The 17,769-nt window shown below is 45.0% G+C and overlaps 1 protein-coding gene across 2 annotated transcripts in view; it reads left to right on the top strand.

Annotated features, from left to right (window-relative positions):
- Positions 1 to 3,514: 3,514 nt before the first annotated feature.
- ERG (ETS transcription factor ERG) overlaps positions 3,515 to 17,769 on the top strand; it is a 149,197-nt gene continuing 134,942 nt past the window's right edge. The window contains exon 1 of one of the 2 annotated variants that reach the window (XM_083826801.1): positions 3,515 to 4,174. The gene's annotated coding sequence lies outside the window, so the exon portion shown is untranslated. Of the gene's footprint in view, positions 4,175 to 4,208; positions 5,186 to 17,769 lie in introns of those variants that run through there. The other variant, XM_083826802.1, reaches the window with a different exon arrangement.

The raw sequence follows: 17,769 nt of genomic DNA, 5'->3' as shown, positions 1-17,769 counted from the left end.
GAATACCTTATCTAACCACATACTTAATCAGGTAAGTTCCAGTTTCTCTCCTAACAAAGTAGTCTCTTTTGCCTCCTTAGAGCTTTTTACATGAAATGCTCTTTCTTTCCCTAATTAAAAGTGATTCTCACACTAGTGGGCTTTTCACAGACTGCCAAAATACTGTCAGGGTTCAGTTTGTGACTCAAAGAAATCCATGGCTTTTAGATCTAAAAGTCATCCTTTCTAATACTTGAAAAAAAGTTGCCTAGGCAATAGGATTTATCAATATAAATGTCTATCTCTCTTGATTTAAATGTCATTTTTGCATGAGAGAACCTTTATTAGTGAATGTCATCCACACCTGTGAGAGGTAATAGTTATAAATGTGTCCTCTTTATTTAATTTTTTTTTTTTTGCCAGACTAGTTCATCTTAATGGTATATCCATAGATAAAATGTTAATTCTCCTGGATTTTACTGAGCAAATCAGGTGCCAGAACTCCATTTTGTGAGGCAGGAATGTTACACAGTGCAAAAAAATAAAATAATCTGCCCTGCACTCATCTTGTTTCATATAAATAGAAAAAAAGTCATGTATTCTCTTTTATTGTTAATATCTATGATAATTATCGTTACTAGCTTTTCACTAATATCCTTCTTTCACGAGTTCTGTTTAACGATTTGGAGATGAAATGCCTATGAGATAGATAGGGCTTAGACACTTTCACGAGTGCTGGAGCAGCAGCAAACAGCGGGTGTGTGATTTGTCCAAACCCACATAATTTCATTACAAGCCCAGCCCCAGTTTCTCATGCTTTTTTTTTAACAGCCTGTCCTGCTGGCTTTTAAGCAGAGCAAATCTAGAAGCCTCTTCAGCTATTGGCATGGAGGTAACCCAGAAATTATGGGCTGGACAAAGAACTTTATTTATTTATTTATTTATTTATTTATTGTAATGCAGGAGAGCAGTGATAATTCCTCTTTTTCTGTTCTGAAACAAACAAACAAACAAACAAAAAACCCAGAAGCTTGAAACTTCTATGGAATTCCAAGCACTGCACAGTATTTGCCCATTGCTAAAAGAAATGGAGGCATGCTGATGAATGAGATGTAAGTGGGTCCCTGCTCCAGTTTTTAACTACTGTGAAACTTTTTCCTTCCCCACGGGGTGGGGCTCACCCTGGTAAGTTGTGCACCACTGAAGTGATCCAGTCCCAAGCGAGAAGGCACATGTGCTGACATTAGGGGACTGTGAGTTATCGTAGGCTGTTACGAGAGAAATGCATTTTTATAGGTCCGCTGCTTTGAAAGAAATAGAGGAAAAGAGCTGGCTATGTTTTTTCCATTTTCCAAATGTGAAAATTTGGTCTTTTTGATTGTTCATTTCAGATCTGCATTTTGAAAACTGTGTTTGAGGAGATGGAGAATGACATGAACACTTTTTCCTTTCCACAGGCCACTTCTTAACAAGAGGCTGTGCTGCAAGGCCTGGTCTTCATCTGCAAAAAACGCCTGGAAGCTTTCTTCTTCCTCGTGAGCGAAAGCTGCAGGGGGGAGGCTGCAGGGCAGGTCCTGTCCCCACACAGGGGACAGTCTTGGAGCCAGCTGCCATGGCAGAGCAAGCAGCTGAGTGGGCAGCTGCTGGGCCATGTGAGCTGGGGCTGGTGGCAGGGGGGGACATCCAGTGTCACCATGAGGGTTGGTGGCACAGATGGAGAGGCTCCAGTTGCCACCTGGCTGCCCCATCCTCTGCTCTTTTCCTAGGCTGTACCGAAGACTTTAGGTTGCACAAGTGAGGTGCTCCCAGGCAGGGGGCTGAGCACAGCATCACCCCACAACCCCACAAACCTGGTGCCACCAGCACAACGTGGGGACAAAACCACTGCCAGCCATAGTTTGTTCTGGGGACCGACTTGTTTCAGGGCTGTCTTCCTGCGAGATTTATGTTCTCTGAAGGGTTAAGTACATTAGTGCAGGTAATCTCACTCCATTACCTTCTATAAAACAGAATCTGTGATTTCCTCCCTGGTGAGCATTTACCATAGCAAAATAGGCTACTATTTTCATATTTAACTCATTGGTAAGTCATAAAAACAGCTCAAGTTGTCTGCCCCAAAGAGCAGGACCTGCTGGACGGGACGGTGGCTCCGAGCTTTTACCAGGCTTGGTGGTGTCAGCATGGCACGGGGCACTCGGCATCACCTCTCACAACCCTCACATCCCCATCGCATCCCCCTCCTCTGCTTTGAAATCGACAAAATTCAGAAATTTACAAGGCTTTTTAAAATCTGAGATGAAGCAATTAAATCTCCAGACTGAAGGATGTGAACCTTTAAAGGCCCTTTGCAGAATATCAAAAGAAAGAGAGGATTATATTTAGCAGGTGTGACAGCCCACGCAGGACATTTCATTGCAAAAGGGCCTGACATGAACCAGGAACCAATACTTAAATTAATACAAAACATCTTGGGGGAAAGGTGTTTTCTTTCTTTTTTTTTTTCTTTTTCTTTTTTCTTTTTTTTAAGCATTAGGAAATCATAACGCTTTCTGGCTTCTTCAAAAGCGAAAGGTCCAAATATGCAGGAGTCATCTGGCATGTAAAATAAAATGGGGGGGGGGGAAGAGAGGGGGGTACCTAAAAATGCTTGGGACAAGCTTGAGAGGCAAGTGTTGGGGGCGGGGGGGGGCATGGCTTCATGGCTGGCTGAGAAGCCTGGCTCTGTTTTTTCTGGCCCCACTGGAGGCTCTGTCTTGCTCCAGGGCAGGATGCTCAGGGCAGGGATGTGTGAGGCCTCCCCGGGGCCACAGCAGCCAGGTCCTTGCTGCTCCTGCAGCAGCATCCTCTGTCCTGCCACCTCTCCGTGTTTTTTCCCCGACTGGCTGAAGGCACAGCCCTTCATTACAGGGATGCTTTATTCTGATCGTTCTGTTTCTATTTATATAATAACCTAGCAAGCCTCTAAGTGGAAACCTCGACTTGGTAGTTTTGTGGGGAGGTGTCCGCGAGCTTCTTGCTTCATTCACCAGCTCATGTTCCTAATTTTAACCAAACTGCTCCGTTTTGATTTTCCTAAGCTGTGGACTTAATGCCTGAGAGCTCGGGATGTTTTCACACCCACTCTCTCAGGCCACAGGAGCGACGCCATCTATCTATAGCAGGGGCAGGTAAGGAGGGAAGCGAGATGTTCCCCATCCCTGCACCCTGACCCGCAGGGAAGGGACTGCGCGGGCTCTCTGGGAGATTGCCATAGGTGGGTGCTGCTCCAGCAGGTCCCACTTGTGGAGTGTTTTGGCTCTTTACTCTGCTTACCTTAGCTGAACGTGGACCAGGTTGTTGCTCAGGACCTTCACGTCATATTCTTAGACCCGAAGGCAGTGTGGTCCAAAGCCACTGTGCTCCCAGGGCAGTTCTCGGAAGTAAGGGAGCGTGTGGTCTGCTGTGATCGGCGCACTACCTGGTACCCTTTGGCATCGAGAGAGTTAAAGGTCCTCGGCACCCACCAGCCCTGGTCTAGGCAGTGTCTAAAATCAGTCCTAGACCCGCTTTATTTTTTCCTTAAAAACAGGAAATGGAGCCCTGAAGGCTTTTCGACTGGAGAGAGAGTGAGGAGGGGGTATGCTCACTCTGCCCATATCCAGCCCTGAGCCTGACCCAGACTTGGGGGTCTCTGTGTGTGTTTTTTTTTTTTTATTTCTTCTCTCTTTTTTTTTTTTTCTATTATTTTGGCAGACTTTTTGGAATGTCTGGGAGCTAAGGGCTTTGCTTCATGGAGCAGAATTCTGAAGCAAGAAAAAGAGAAAGTTATAGACTAAACCACAGAAATGTAAACATGTCTGCAGCTAAAATAACTCCACTTTCATTGAAAACACTCCTCGCTCACAATCAGACTTCTGTGTGCTATGCTCAATAAAACTGCATGCTAATAGCAACCAATTAATACATTATGTAGTTCTGCTTTAAAAACTGAGACGCTTTTAATTTTTTTTTATTTATTTTTATATCTTTTTTTTTTTTTTTTTTAATTAAGGGAGTACTCGGGTTCTCTGCATTGTACGCCGGCTCTCGGCGCTGACCGCTGGCTGAGAAGCGCCGGGGTGACCGGGCGGAGGGCGATGCCCGGAGGCCCGGCGGGGGTCGAGGCGTGCCCGAGGGAGGCCGGGGCAGCGCGGCGGCGGGCAGGAGCGGCGCCCCGGTAAGGAGCCCCGGGGCGGCGAGCGGGCGGGACGGGACGAGACGGGATGGGATGGGATGGGATGGGATGGGATGGGATGGGACGGGACGGGACGGGACGGGACGGGACGGGACGGGGCGCACCGCCGCGGTCCTGCCTCCTCCCGCCGGGCTTCCCGCTGGCGTGTGCGCTGCTTGTGTTGCGTGAGTGTGCGCTGTGTGTGTTGTGCGTGTGCCAGGTGAGCGCCCTGCCAGGGCCCAAGGCTGCTCCCCGCTCCGGGTGCGGCCCCTCTCCATCCATCCCCTCTCCAGAGCCCGGCTTGAGGCGCTGCCCGCACCCTGCGCTTGTCCTTCAATTTCCCTGCTCCCTCTTTATTTCTCTGCACCCCGGACCCATTTGGGCAGAGGCCAGGCGTAGGCTTCACGTCGGGTCCCCCCAGGACCCGCACTCTTGCTCTGCCCCGTCCAAACGGCCCCGGGAGGAGCAAGCCGCCGCGCCGAGCCCCTCTCGCCCCGTTCCCTCCCCTCGCCGGTCCCGCTCACCTCCAGCTCCGCCCGGCCCCTGCCGCCCCCCCCCTCCCCCCCCCCGTGAGGAGCGGGGGGCGCCCGGGGGAGGGCTCCGGAGGGCTGCGGAGGGAGGGTCAGGGGGGTCCCCGCCGCCTCCTCCCGCAGCCCGGGAGGTGCCGGTGCCCGGCGGGCAGCTCGGGGCCGCCCCGACGGCGGCGGGGGAGCCGGGGAGCGGCGGGGAGCGGCGGGGAGCAGCAGCTGCCCCGCTCGGCGATTGGAGAAACGAAGAGGCGCACCGAGCCCGGGGCCAGCGCTATGGGCTGAGCCCGGCCCGACTCCAGTGACTCACTGCTCTCCGCAGCTCCGCCAGCCCTAAGCTCGCTCACTCCCTCCTCGCTCACGCTGCCGCCGGCCGCTGCCTTCCTCCCCCCTCCCCTCCTCCTCCTCTTCACCCCCTGGCCGCCCCGTCCGGGCCCCGTCCCCTCCCGCCCCATCCCCGCCCGTCCCCCGACCCCTGCCCGGCCCGGTAAGTCCTTGCCCCCGGCCGCTCGGACGTGTCCCGGCGGTGGGGGGCCGCGACGGGGCGGGAATGGGGTCGGGGGATGAGGGGTGGCTGGGGGCAGATGGGTACGGGGGGCAGCGAGGGGCGGAGGGGGGCGAGGGGCTGCGGCACCCCGAGGCCGGGGGTCGGGGCGGCAGCGGGAGCCGAGCATCCTCCTGCGGGCGCCGGTTGCGCAAACTTGCCCTTCCCTTCCCCGCCGGCTTTATTTTAGTGCGGTGACACTTTCGTTTTAAGGCGTTTGCCTGCTGTCTCGTCGGGCGTCAGGCTCCGAAATACCCCTCCACACTTTTTTTTTTTTTTTTTTTCTTTTCCTGGTTTGTTATAGCGGCGTTGGTGCCTTTCTAATTCTTTCAGCAGTTCGTCATTCAATTAACTAACACCTAGACTGCCTTTTCTAAAAGCTGGCTGGTTCTTGGATGTAGGAGAACCTTCGGTTACCTGAGTTGGTCCGATGAGGGTCGGAGGTGGTTGTGGCACTTTTTAGAGCAAGCGCCTCGATACAATAAGCAGAGCTCTATTTTGGTGACCAGATGACTTTCCTGTAGACTTTGGAGTGTGCATAATCTTATTTGCAAAAGCTGAAGTTGCAAGTTCTGGCTAACATAAACTTCCATTCATTGTTGCCTTTACAGGGAACCCGCAGTATAAATAAACACTTTTTTTTTTTTTTAATTATTTGTATTCAAAGTGTCATTCTCCAAATTAACACTCTCCGCTTCAGCTCTAAAGTAATAGTTTGGAAATCACATTCTACTCGTGTAATTTTGAGTCCATTAGGAAAACCAGGACAGGTCTCTGAACTGCACATGGAGAAATGTCACATTCCTTTGGTTTAACCCTTTAACCGCTTCCCTGGTTTCATTGAAACAAGTGAGGTAGACAAAGACAGCTTCTCAATAGGGCATGAAATGTAACCTTTCATCAGGATATATGCATCAGGTGTGTGATTTCAAACACACCTGAGTGATATGGAAAGCAAGCAAGAAAAGGGTCTTTAGACATTGTCTGACAACTTCCTAATTAAATGGAAATAAATAAAGGCTAAACAAACTAAGCCATACTTATGTAGGACAAATATATTTTGATATTGATTATCTCACCTATTTTTAAAGGACGTTAAAAAAAGTGTGTATTGAAAGGGTAAAGTCGGCTCTTATTTTCTTTCGTGCATGTATGTAGGCAAACAATGGCTAACATGCTGTACAGTTCTTTGAAAAAAATTTGCAAGAAAAAAATCACTACCTCCAAAAGCATTTCAGGATTTAGAGCTTTGAATAGCATCTGTCCCCACCTCCCACAATTGAGTCCCCAAAGTTAAACAAATCCTATAGTGCTGGATAGAGTTACATGTTGCAGGAATTTTATAAATGATCTGTCAGTAAGAGTCCTAGATGTGATTAGTTGGACTTTTTGCTCCTGAGGTGTTACTCTGTTTGGCTTATAATTTATGTAGATTTGATTCCTGAAGATATGTTCTAATAGACATCTATTAGACTTATTTTTCTTCCAATGGTTTATAAGCAGCATGAACCACGGGGCTTTTCTCTCTATTTTAAACTAAGTTTGAGCTCTTTGTCAAACGCCAATGCAATTGGGGCGTATGAGTCCATTGAGCAGTTGTAGTGATACGAGCCATAAGCTTAAAATACAGATTGTTACAAATTCAGAAGTAGTGTCTCTGATCGCAAGTACAATCATTTGTACATTAACAGGCTAGCCCTTTTCTATCTGAAATTGCAGTTTGAATGCTAACACAACTGCTAGTGTTCGTTTTATGATTACACCCCCCAAAGAACAGTATTTTCGCCTTTGCAATGTGGATGTGTCTGTCCTACCTGCTCTTCTGGGGGAAGTTTGTTTTCTGTGCACGCATGGAGCTGTGTAAACAAACACAAAATCCCCTGATGGTTGTTTGTAGTCCAGTTGGTTTGAACAACATCACATGGGCAAAATACCTAGCTACCGATGAGGCAAATCCTCTCCCCTTGCACCCTCTACAGAGCACCAGTGCTTTTCTAGCCAAGTTTGAGGCTAATTGCATTGGTTCTCCTTCTGCAGAGCAGTTCATTTTGACTGCTTAATTGAGGTCCGTGTATGCAACGGTTTCTCCTCTTCATTATATGCCCTCCACAGAGGTTCAAAAACACATGAAAAGCTTTTGCAGTGCTATTGGCATCTGGTAGCTCTGAAATGTTACATTACATTTCCTTCCTTTCCTTGCCTCTGCATTACTAAACACTTGAGTTATTAGCAGGTAACAACAAAATCATTTAAAACTCTTGGGCAGAAGTGAACCCTTTCCCTTGAAATACCTATTGGCTTTCTTTCTTTCCTTCTTTCCTTCTTTCCTTCTTTCCTTCTTTCCTTCTTTCCTTCTTTCCTTCTTTCCTTCTTTCCTTCTTTCTTTCTTTCTTTCTTTCTTTCTTTTCTTTCTTTCTTTCTTTCTTTCTTTCTTTCTTTCTTTCTTTCTTTCTTTCTTTCTTTCTTTCTTTCTTTCTTTCCTCTTTTTCATTATCATGAGCCTTGTTATTTTCTTTTAAGTGAATATGTTATTTCTGGGGGAAAAGACAGCTGTAGGGTCAACAATATTTCTTTTAATCATGCAAACAGTTTTGTAAAAGTCTCTGGCCTGAACTCTAGGTGGAAGTTGCTGACATGGGGGTATGGTCAGAGAGGGCTCTTTGGGCCTGATCCTTACCAGCTATGGGCTCTGGTGCAGGCTTAGGCTTGAGCATCCAGTGCTGCATACTGTGTTGTCCTGCTGCACAGCAAAGGTAGGCCAGGGATTAGTTTATGCAGCTTTCCCATACAGTTGATTTTAAATGCGTTTGTTAAAAAAGTAAAAAAAAGGTTTTGTTGGTGATATTTTCAGCCTGTATTGCAATGATGTTTGCCTTGGGTTGCAAGAATTACCTTGTGTGCAATAATACCACACTGGTTTTCACTGTGCCCACAACAGGCCACTTTCACAGCCACTAGAATATTTTTGATTTCCCAGTGTGGCTCTGGTCATGCACTTTTAGTCAAGCAAGTTTCCCTGTAAAGTTGAGCATCACTTTGTCTTTCGCCCGGGCTGAAGGCTTGAGCCACAAGAATTTGTGTTACTTTAGCATTTTGAATGTAATGAAGTAAATGGAGAAGATCTAATGTATTTCCTTCACAGTGTTGTTAACTAGTTTAGGTAGAAAACTGGCAGTCTCAAATTACTTTGCTAAATTTAAATGTCACTAAAAAGCAGGCAAAAGAAAAAAAAATTGAAGGGTATATCTAAATATGGAGTTGCGGACATATCTGTTATATTTAAACTCCATTTTAACCTCTTCTATTTATATGTAGTGGTATGTGTATAATCTGGAGGGCTTGATTGAATATGAGAAACAGCAATTTCACAATGAAATGCAAAGAGTTTATTATGCTGTAGATGTAGTGCATGTCCATGTTAATTGGTGTATATACAAAAACTAAAATGTATGCAGTGAGAGGTTTTTATGTTGTTTAAGAGCTAAAATGATATTTGATCTAGAGAAAACATGCCGTTTGCACAGTCTGCTTCCCGCACTTCTGTTGTAAGTGTATCTCCTGTTAACCTCAGTGGCACTTTTTCTTTGACAGAGTGTGAGACTATGGTGTAGCATTTGTTTTCATGAGCTTACCTTTTCTGTGGCACATTCTGAAACACCGCTTTTTAATTTGGAAAGCTCTCATGGGAAGTGGATTGTTCTTGCATGCTGCTTGCATCAGATGAAATCCCTCCTTGGCACAACTTCATTCCAATGAGAAAAACTTATTCCAGGAACAAAATAGATAGTTATTTTTTTGTTTGATAAAGCATCATATAAATATTAATTGTCTGCCCAAAGAGAAAACAATAAACATGTGTTTTCATTTTAGCTGGAGATACAACACACTTTGATAGACAGGGGTTCGAGAGGAAGGGCCTCAGCTTGCAGCCACACAAGCTGTTCAGCTGAACTCCGTGTGACCACTCATGTCTGGGAGCTTGCTTTTGTGCACAACGGGTTGGAAAGCCAGGGCTTGCTGTTGAATTGTGATCTTTTGTTTTGATTTGTTTTAATGTGCACACTAAGTGATACGATATCCAGGTGCTTATTAAAATGTCTTGACAGTAGCATTGCTTTCAGCCTTCTTACTATCTGCTAAGCGATGCTGTGCTGCTGCTGATCCTTCCAGCAGAGAGAAGCCCTCAGACTGCCTGTTCGCTCAGACGCTGTGTAATATTGGTAGAGCATTAAAAAGCAGCTGCCCCTTTCAAAACGCTGCTCATGCAAATGAATCTCGACTTCTGTTGTGTTTCAGATCTTCTGAATTTGTCAGATAGTCTGTGGCTTTGAACTACACATACCTAATTAGCTGCTGACTTAAAAAAAGGGTTGGTTTGTAGGAAATGATCAGCACCGGCAGACTTTGCAGTACTGCATCGGGCAAGTTAAGCAAATACAAGCTCAAATGTGGTTTCAATCAATGTAGTTTAGACACCCAAGTTTTCGAGTTTCTGCAGGAGGTCTGTAATGAAACAGGCTTGTTTTCTTTTCACCTCACGAAGAAACAGGAACAGGAGAAAAAGTCTGTTGGACTTTGCCCTGGCTGAAGGGCCAGCCACTGCTTGAGAGCAACTCTTGGAACCAGACTGGATGGGGCAGCACGAAGGTCTTGGGGTGCATCGCTACCAAGTCAGGGAATGCTGTCAGTGGCTAACACACACACCTTCAACTCCAGTGAGGAGGTCAGGGCTGTTCCTGCAACACTTGGGCTGCTAGCTGGGATGCAGCCGGGTGGTAACAACAGTCCTGAACTAAGGCTGTGCAGGTGCAAGAGGGTCAGAAGAAGATACTCTTCTCCATTAACCTCCCCTCATCCCAAATATGCTGCCTGCTGAGCAAGCTTCTTATACTTCTGCATTATACCATGCTACAAGTGGTCTGTAAGGGTCTATTTTTCCTAACACTGGGCTGTTAGTAAATATGCATCGGAATGTTTCTTTTTCATTTTTCTACTGCTGAGTGTGGTGGGCTAGGACTAGCAAGAGGTTTGCAATATTCAGCAAAATATTTTGCAAAATCTGATCGATTTCTTCTAATTTGTAAGTCATGTAGGTTTACCAGTTTGCACTTTTCATAATGTCTTCTGACTTTGCATTGAGTTTATTACTTAGTTTTCAGCTTATTAAGCATGGATGTATGCAATATCTTTGATGTGATTTGTCAGAAGCACACTTTTCCAAGAAGTCACATACATTTTTTGACATTTAATAGTTGTACTGTATGCAGTTAGAGTGTGATTTGTTTTAGTATATTTGACTGTATGTGTAAAAATAATACAGATTTACTGAGCTGCACAAAGTACCTTTGCAAATTGCTGTTATGTAATGAGAGCACAAAAACCAAACAAACATGTCAATTGAAGAAAATATACTTTAGACAAATCATTTCTATCATTGATTATATTTTTATTTTCTGTGTAATTAAAACAATTAAAAGGTCTTTAAAAAGAAAAAAAGCTTAATAGCTATACAGAAGGGAAGTCTGAAGCAAAATTCAGTTTTCTAAGAAGTCTTTGTCAGTTCTGAATGAACTCTGTAATAAATTTTAAACCTGGTGTTTTAAAGTTCTGTTTATAAAATGGACTGTTCTCTATAGAGTTCACAAATTATACAGAAAAGATTTATAGTATAACTACAAAAGTAACATTAATACATTGCATAACAACTTGTGCTGAGACTAAACTGCAAACGTTACTTGAAAAAGAAGCTGATTTGCAGGACCCATGTGAAGCAGGTATGGGAAAAGTTACCAATCATTTCTCCAAAGAACTACTGTCGCACTGATTTTTCTGACTGTAGTTGGCTCTTCAAAGCTTTACAGAGTTTTAGACACAGGTCTGTGCCTGTGGCATTAAAAGCAGGTTTGAAAAAGAAAAAAAAAAAAGAGAATTTGAAATCAAATGAAGACTGGTAGGCATTTTTTGCCTTTTCCCCAGTTTCGTTATATTTGCTTAGAATGTGAAACTGGGAACTCGGATCAGTACTTTTCATTCCTTTGCAGTGTTTATAAGTTCTCTGGTATTTTTATGAATTTATAGCAAACAGTCTGTAACATGCTTGGTATCTCTAGCAATCAGGACAAGCCAAATCATCTGTCACCAATATGTATGTCAACATCCTGAAACCACAAAGAGCACCTCTTAGTAGGCACAACCAACGTTTCATGTCACTGAAGCAATTTATCATGCTCTTGAAATGAAGAGTGCAGAGAAATCTGAGATTTGGGTTCGTCCACCTTCTATGCAGAGAAGTCAAATTTGCTGTAGTGAACAAGAAAAACTGCTTTGTGAGTATAGGATTCACCTCACCTAGCTGTAGCCATCTAAAAACCTAGCAACTAGTGGACGGTAATTGTGTCAGCTCCCTCCCTAGCCGGAGGACAGGTTAATCTTGCCAATCTGAGACAATCATGTCAGTCTGGGAAAGTCCCTGGGAAGGCAGCCTCTGTCCATCAGCTGAGGTGGGACTGCTGCTGGTGTCACTAGGTGTCTTGGCCATCAGCTGTCTGCAGTTAACTGCACTGAGTTCTGCGTCCAGGGATTGAGCCAGGCTCCAGCAGCTGATCTTAGGGAGACAGAATGAAAAACATAAATAAAAGTACAGCAGAGAGACCAAATGAATGTTTTACAGTCTGACTGGGAATTAATCTTATTGCTATTTATTATTTTCATTTTAAAGTTGACCCGGTACATAACAGTTTCATTTTTACTGTCACACACTTTTTACTGTCCATTTTTATCACCAGTGATAGAAGCATTAGAAATAGCATTGGAAAGCCTTTTCATGCTTTCTGCATGGCTGTCTCTTTTTAACTCCATTTGAAAAAAATAGAAAAATAAACCCACCAAAACACAAAAACATTAACTGTATTTTTTTATCATTAGAATAAGTTAGGAATGAATACACCCTGCTTTCTATCAAGTGACCATTATGCTCATGAAGGAAAGTGAAGGAAAGGTGATACACCCATACAGGTGATACACCAGGGATACAAGGATGAAATCTCCAAGAGTCCAACTTTGGCCTTAGCTGCAGGAGCACAGAGCGGAGATGCTGCAGGGTCAGGTTTGCTGCTGGGCGTGGGGACAGAGGGAAGGGGAGTTCTCCTCCTCTCCCATCCCGTTTGGTTATCAACACCCTCTGTGATGAGCCGTGTGTGGCACAGGGCAGGAAAAATGATGGACCGCGGTGCTGCCCCTGCAGCCACCCTCGGAGGCACATCCAGCCCTCGCTCCTGCACCTCATGTGCTGCTCACAAGTTCCCGTGGGTTTTGGTCCAGTGTAGGATTTATATAACTCCCCACTTGCTGTGTTGGTTCTGCAGGGCTAAAGAGGAGTGAGAAGTAGTAAAAATCTATTTTGGTCACTAAAGTAAGCAGACATGAGTCAGAATACTCACTGGGAACAGATCTGCTGGATGAAAAGGTGCCATTTTTACATAGTCACTTCTCTGACCATGCCCTTTAAACTCTTACAAAAATAGAGTACTTTCTCTGGCACTTCTCTTGGAAAGCAGAAATGTGTGTTTGCTGCACTTCAGTCCTTGCTTCAAAACCGGACAAATTCTGTGCAAGTTTTGTAATGCATATGTAACATATGTTTAACACCAGGGAAAATAGAAAGAAGGCATTTGGATTTTGTGGGGAGGGGATTTGGGTTTGGATAGTTTTAACATTTGTAGTGGAAAAGTGTGATTCCCAGTTCCTGTCTGTGAACGGTTGGATGAATTCTGTTGAGCTTTCTGCCCTGATTTCTGGCATCCTCACTTCTCTGCAGAAGTACACTTCTGATCAGTAAACTTGTGCAGAGCACAGTGAGACTCCTTTTGACCATCGACTCTGGGTTCCTCTTGGACCATGCAAAGTGAGTGGTCTGAGCTAAAAATGAGCCTGAAACCACATTGACGTAAGCCGTCAATGTTTATGGACCTGCGAGGAAACAAATCATCACTGGCAACCAAGATCCTGAAGTGGTACTGTTGATGTGCATGTGAGATGATGATAATATCCTTGTGCCAGCAGGCTCACGGTGAAGTTAGTTGAGCTTGGCTCTTCTGTGCCGGCTGTGGACTTTGACTCCTCCTTATTTATTGCATTGTTCAGTGGGTAGTCAGGGGAAGGACTAGTGAGGCAAAAATCTTCACAAAAAGTCACTCACAGCTAAGTAGGTGATGCTGAATTTTTAAACTCCTGTCTCATAGCCTGGCCGGTCCAACAAAACTGAGAACGAGTGGTGTACTTCATCACATCTGCATGTTTGTCAGTCCTGTTGTTCTCTTTTGGACTAGTTAATCTCTTGAAAAAAAAATCAACAAGCATGTTTAAAATATTTACCATTTTCATTGTTTTTACATGGGGAAAAAAGAACAACAAAACAACACAACACCAACCCATACATGCCTCTTCCTCCTCCATTCCAGAATAACCCATGAAAGAATTTGAAAACTCTGAAATGGTGTTCAGTAGATGAAAGCTCGACCTTGCCAAAGTGGCTAAAGCTTCTTTGTTGGCTTCTGGGGGAAGTGCAGAACCGTTCAGCTCAACAGTTTCTCCCTGATGTTTCCACTGGGCCTGGGAGACAGTAGAAGTATTTTCCCTGTGGCGAGCTCCTAAAGCCTTAGTGTGTCATCATGTCCCCCCAGCTACTACAGAATTTAAAGGCACTGTCTTTTTTACCACAGGAAACAAGCACTGCTTTTCCTATTGGTAGAATTTCCCTTGAATGAACTCAGAGTGTTTCCACTTTCCCTGTGTGGATTCATCTTTCCTGAATGAGGAGACTTGGGTCATACACCTGCTTACCTCCTGCTCAGTCTCTGGCCTCCTTCCAGTCCCTTGGCAGCAAGGATTCAGGGAAGATTTGCTGTCAAGGTCTCCTAATTTAATTCCTCACAGGACCCTGTAGCTTCCTATCACAGGGGAATCTTATTTTTTCTGTTCTAAATTTGAAAGGTGTTTTCGATATGATGACATTTACAGCCAAAGCGCATCACCTTTCATGCATCAGCTCCTTTTCTTAGTGAGACAGACCATGTCAGCAGGCAAGAAGAGGGAGGAAAACCACCACAGGCCTGGGACATGCAAGACTGTCACTAGTCTGATACGGTAAATAGACATGAAGACAGACCTTCCTTCTCAGCCCTGCTCACATCGTGTGGTATGGAGCTGAAGGTGCCATGGGGAAACTTTAATCTGCAATTTTTGACTGGAGCTGGTACTGGCTAGAAGTTTTCCATGATCAGACAGCCAGTGTGCTGGCTCTCAGCAGCACGGTAACAGTTTCAAAAGATGAACTCACACAGGGAAGAAGCAGCACCTCAGTGCCCAGGATCCCTCTGTTTTTAGCATAGGGTAGAGCAGAGGGGTTCAGCTGGTGATGTGCCAGGTTTAGCTATGCCGCACCTGAGTGTTTTTCCACTGCTGTAAACTGAAGGTCTACCTAAAGTTTTTAAAACTTTACCCCCATCTTTTTGTGTGTATGTGCCTGGCTGTAATTTGCCTGGGGGAAGGAGGAATGAATGAAGAACTTGGCTTTTAGGTAAACAAAATGTTACTGTTGTAGTGTTATAATTACAAGCATTTTAAATTAGGTATTGACAGCCGTTGAGAGCCAGTTCTTGACTATGCCTGCTGGCAGGCAATGCAATGTCTACCAGCTCCTAAGGGGAGCCTTATTGCAGGCTGTGAGAGTAACTCATTAACCAGTTAGTCTATGGCAGTGTTACTCAACATATGGTCTGCGGGCTGCTGGTGGTCTGGAAGACATTAGAAAGTGGTCTGAGAAATGATTGCACGAGAAAGGCAGAAATAGCCCCACACAGACAGATTGACGTTCTCACACTGCTGGCAGGTACATGCCTGTGCCAGCCATCCGCCCTGTGCCAGCGGGCTGTGCTGCCCCTGGTGTGAGCTCAAACGCATGGACCTTCGGTAATTGCATAAGAGGGGAGGGACCCTTAGCTTGATCAAATCAGTGTGGAGCAAGTCTTCCTCCATTAAAGTGGATGAATGCTTTGCCTCTTCTTTCTTGTGTTTTCAAAGCACGGGATGGGCTAAGGGATGCTGCCTCTACGTCCATGTTGCTAGTGGTAATGAATGCTACAGGGAAATGGACGGCGGCAAGCCCATTTCCTTCACAGTGGGAGGAAAGTAGTAATTCAGGAGACCATTAAACTTTAGAAATACCTCTACAAGGTCCCTACAAAGATACACACCATTTGGATTAAAGTCCCATAGGGCCAATTACCTTGGAAGAACATAAGAACTTAAACAAAAGCTGAGTTAGGTATGCTGCCCACCAATGGGTTTGAACAAAAATGGATGCAGTGAGAAAACACTCGTGTGTATTATGAAAGTGAGAACATTTAGAGTAGCTCTGTGCAATAACCAACTTTTACTGTTCCCCCAGGATCAGTGTGTGCAGGAAATATCTGTGGCATGCTTGCTTTTCCTGGAGATGACAGCAACCCTTTGGCAACCACTTTATAATACATGCTCCATACTTTTCAAAATGTTGGGCTGTTGTTTTACGAATATGCTTTGATTTTCTGGTGCCGGAGTCTTTATGCTTTGTTTTCTACTCCTCCTAACTTGCCCATTTCCATTTCAACCTTGGACACTTCTCCCTGAGTGCCATTTGTTAGGTGCAACGGTGTCTCCATCTTTCTCAGCACTAGCATTGGGATGGGGTTTGAGGAAAAAGGGCAGTGAACAAAAGTCCCTTATGCTCCCGGCTTAAAAAAAAGCCAAACATCTATGGCCTGTTCTGGTCTATGCCTGGGTGGCTGTGGGCTGCTGGAAGTGGAGAGATGACTTAACACCATGTTGTGGCTGGAGGGTTAGGGCAAACAAATTTGAAACCCTTTGTTTCAGTTACTGTTTTCTAAGAGCAGGTTGAGTAATTTGCACAAGACAGCAAAGCAGAGCTCAGTACTAGCACTGGGGTTAAAGTCTGTCCTTTCTTCAGCTGATAGACCACAGTTTTAATTGATTATTTAGCTATTTTCAATCAGACCTGGGCACTGGAGTGTACTGAACTTTTGGGTAAAGAATCTGGAAAATAAGCCAGCCCTAAGACACTGTAGCAACAAGTTCCTGAAGGTGTTTACTGATGCAAATTACTGCATAGTTTTGAAAGTGCCTCTTCCATTTAACATAATGAAAGAACTTTCTTAAGAGGAGGCACAATAAACAGCCTGAGGTCTAACAACTGAACATGTAAGCCTAAATTGTTTTAAAATACTGCTTGCTTAAATAAGAATCATTAACATTGTAACTGATAATGAGAAAAATGCTCATGCCATTAGTGGTTTACCACTTAGGTTCCAAAAGGATAAAAACAATTTCATAAAAGAGACCACAGGCTGTCCATTTTCAGCCTCAGTGCAGGGCAAATGCTTCAGAGAATATGAAACCCATCATTTAAAATAATAATTTAGTATTTGTGTTTGGAAAGCATGGCCAAAATGCCCTTTGAACACACCAGAGCACAGTGATGTGGAGCTGGGTGGATACAGTCGCAGGGACAGCATTTTGGCTCACCCTGGTGTGATGCTGGGAGCCCTGGCCCTGTGTTGCCTTGTCTGGGTGCTGCAGTGGGTGCTCCCAGCTCATCCTCCAACCAGGAGCAGTGCAGGTCTTCCAGCGTGTCTCAGGGACCCTCACCTGGGTGAGGAAGTCCATCTGGCTCTCCTTCCCCTGCTGATGGTGCAGGGCTGGGCAGGTTCATGAGGACAGCCTGTGATCCTTTCTGTCTTGTCCCCAGAATTGCCTTCTGCAAGAGAAGTAGTTTTGTTTTCTGAAAGTTTGAATCTCAGACAGACTTCAGTGAGCTAGTGAGGGAAAGAAAAGTTTTTGTCTGTCCTAAGGCCTCAGTGAATTTGTTCACCTGGTCCATCTGCTTGCTCCTTTGAGGATGGCCTCTTCCCCTTCCTCTATGACCCTTCTTCCCCCCTGGGCAAACCAGGCTGGATCTTCACTCCTCCGCTCATGTTTGTGGAAGGATTTGCACTGGCTTCAGCCAGGACTGAATCAAACCCTGGAGAAGACCTGGTGTCTCCTCTCCTGAAAGCTAAATTTAGGACTCAATGTGCTGTGTTATAGCCTTGCCTTTAGCAAGGGAAGCTGGAGGTGGAAGTGTCCTCTCAGACTGTCTCTGACTGTGACTACAACTACATGAGTTTTTAGTGATGCTTCGTGCAGCCATATTATATTGAGCACGATGTTTGCTCTTTTGTAAGAAAGAAAATTTCCCCCTGCTCCCTTCATTAAAATGAGTGTTGTGCCTTATTCAAAACAAGAACCAATCAAAGAAGGAACACAGTTGGGCAAATGACAAGAGAAACAGAACTGTGCCATGGTGAATTTTTATGGAAATACTGTCTGAATAGTATTTCCATGAAAAGGCAACTTACAGATGTAGGCTGCACTTGTGTGAAGGAGAGTGTAATGCACCACACCCTGAATCTGACAAGATCTATAAACTTCTC

This window comes from Anser anser, assembly GCF_964211835.1.
Source record: "Anser anser genome assembly, chromosome: 1".
NCBI classification, from domain to species: Eukaryota; Metazoa; Chordata; class Aves; order Anseriformes; family Anatidae; genus Anser; species Anser anser.
This window is presented reverse-complemented; position numbering and strand designations above follow the sequence as displayed.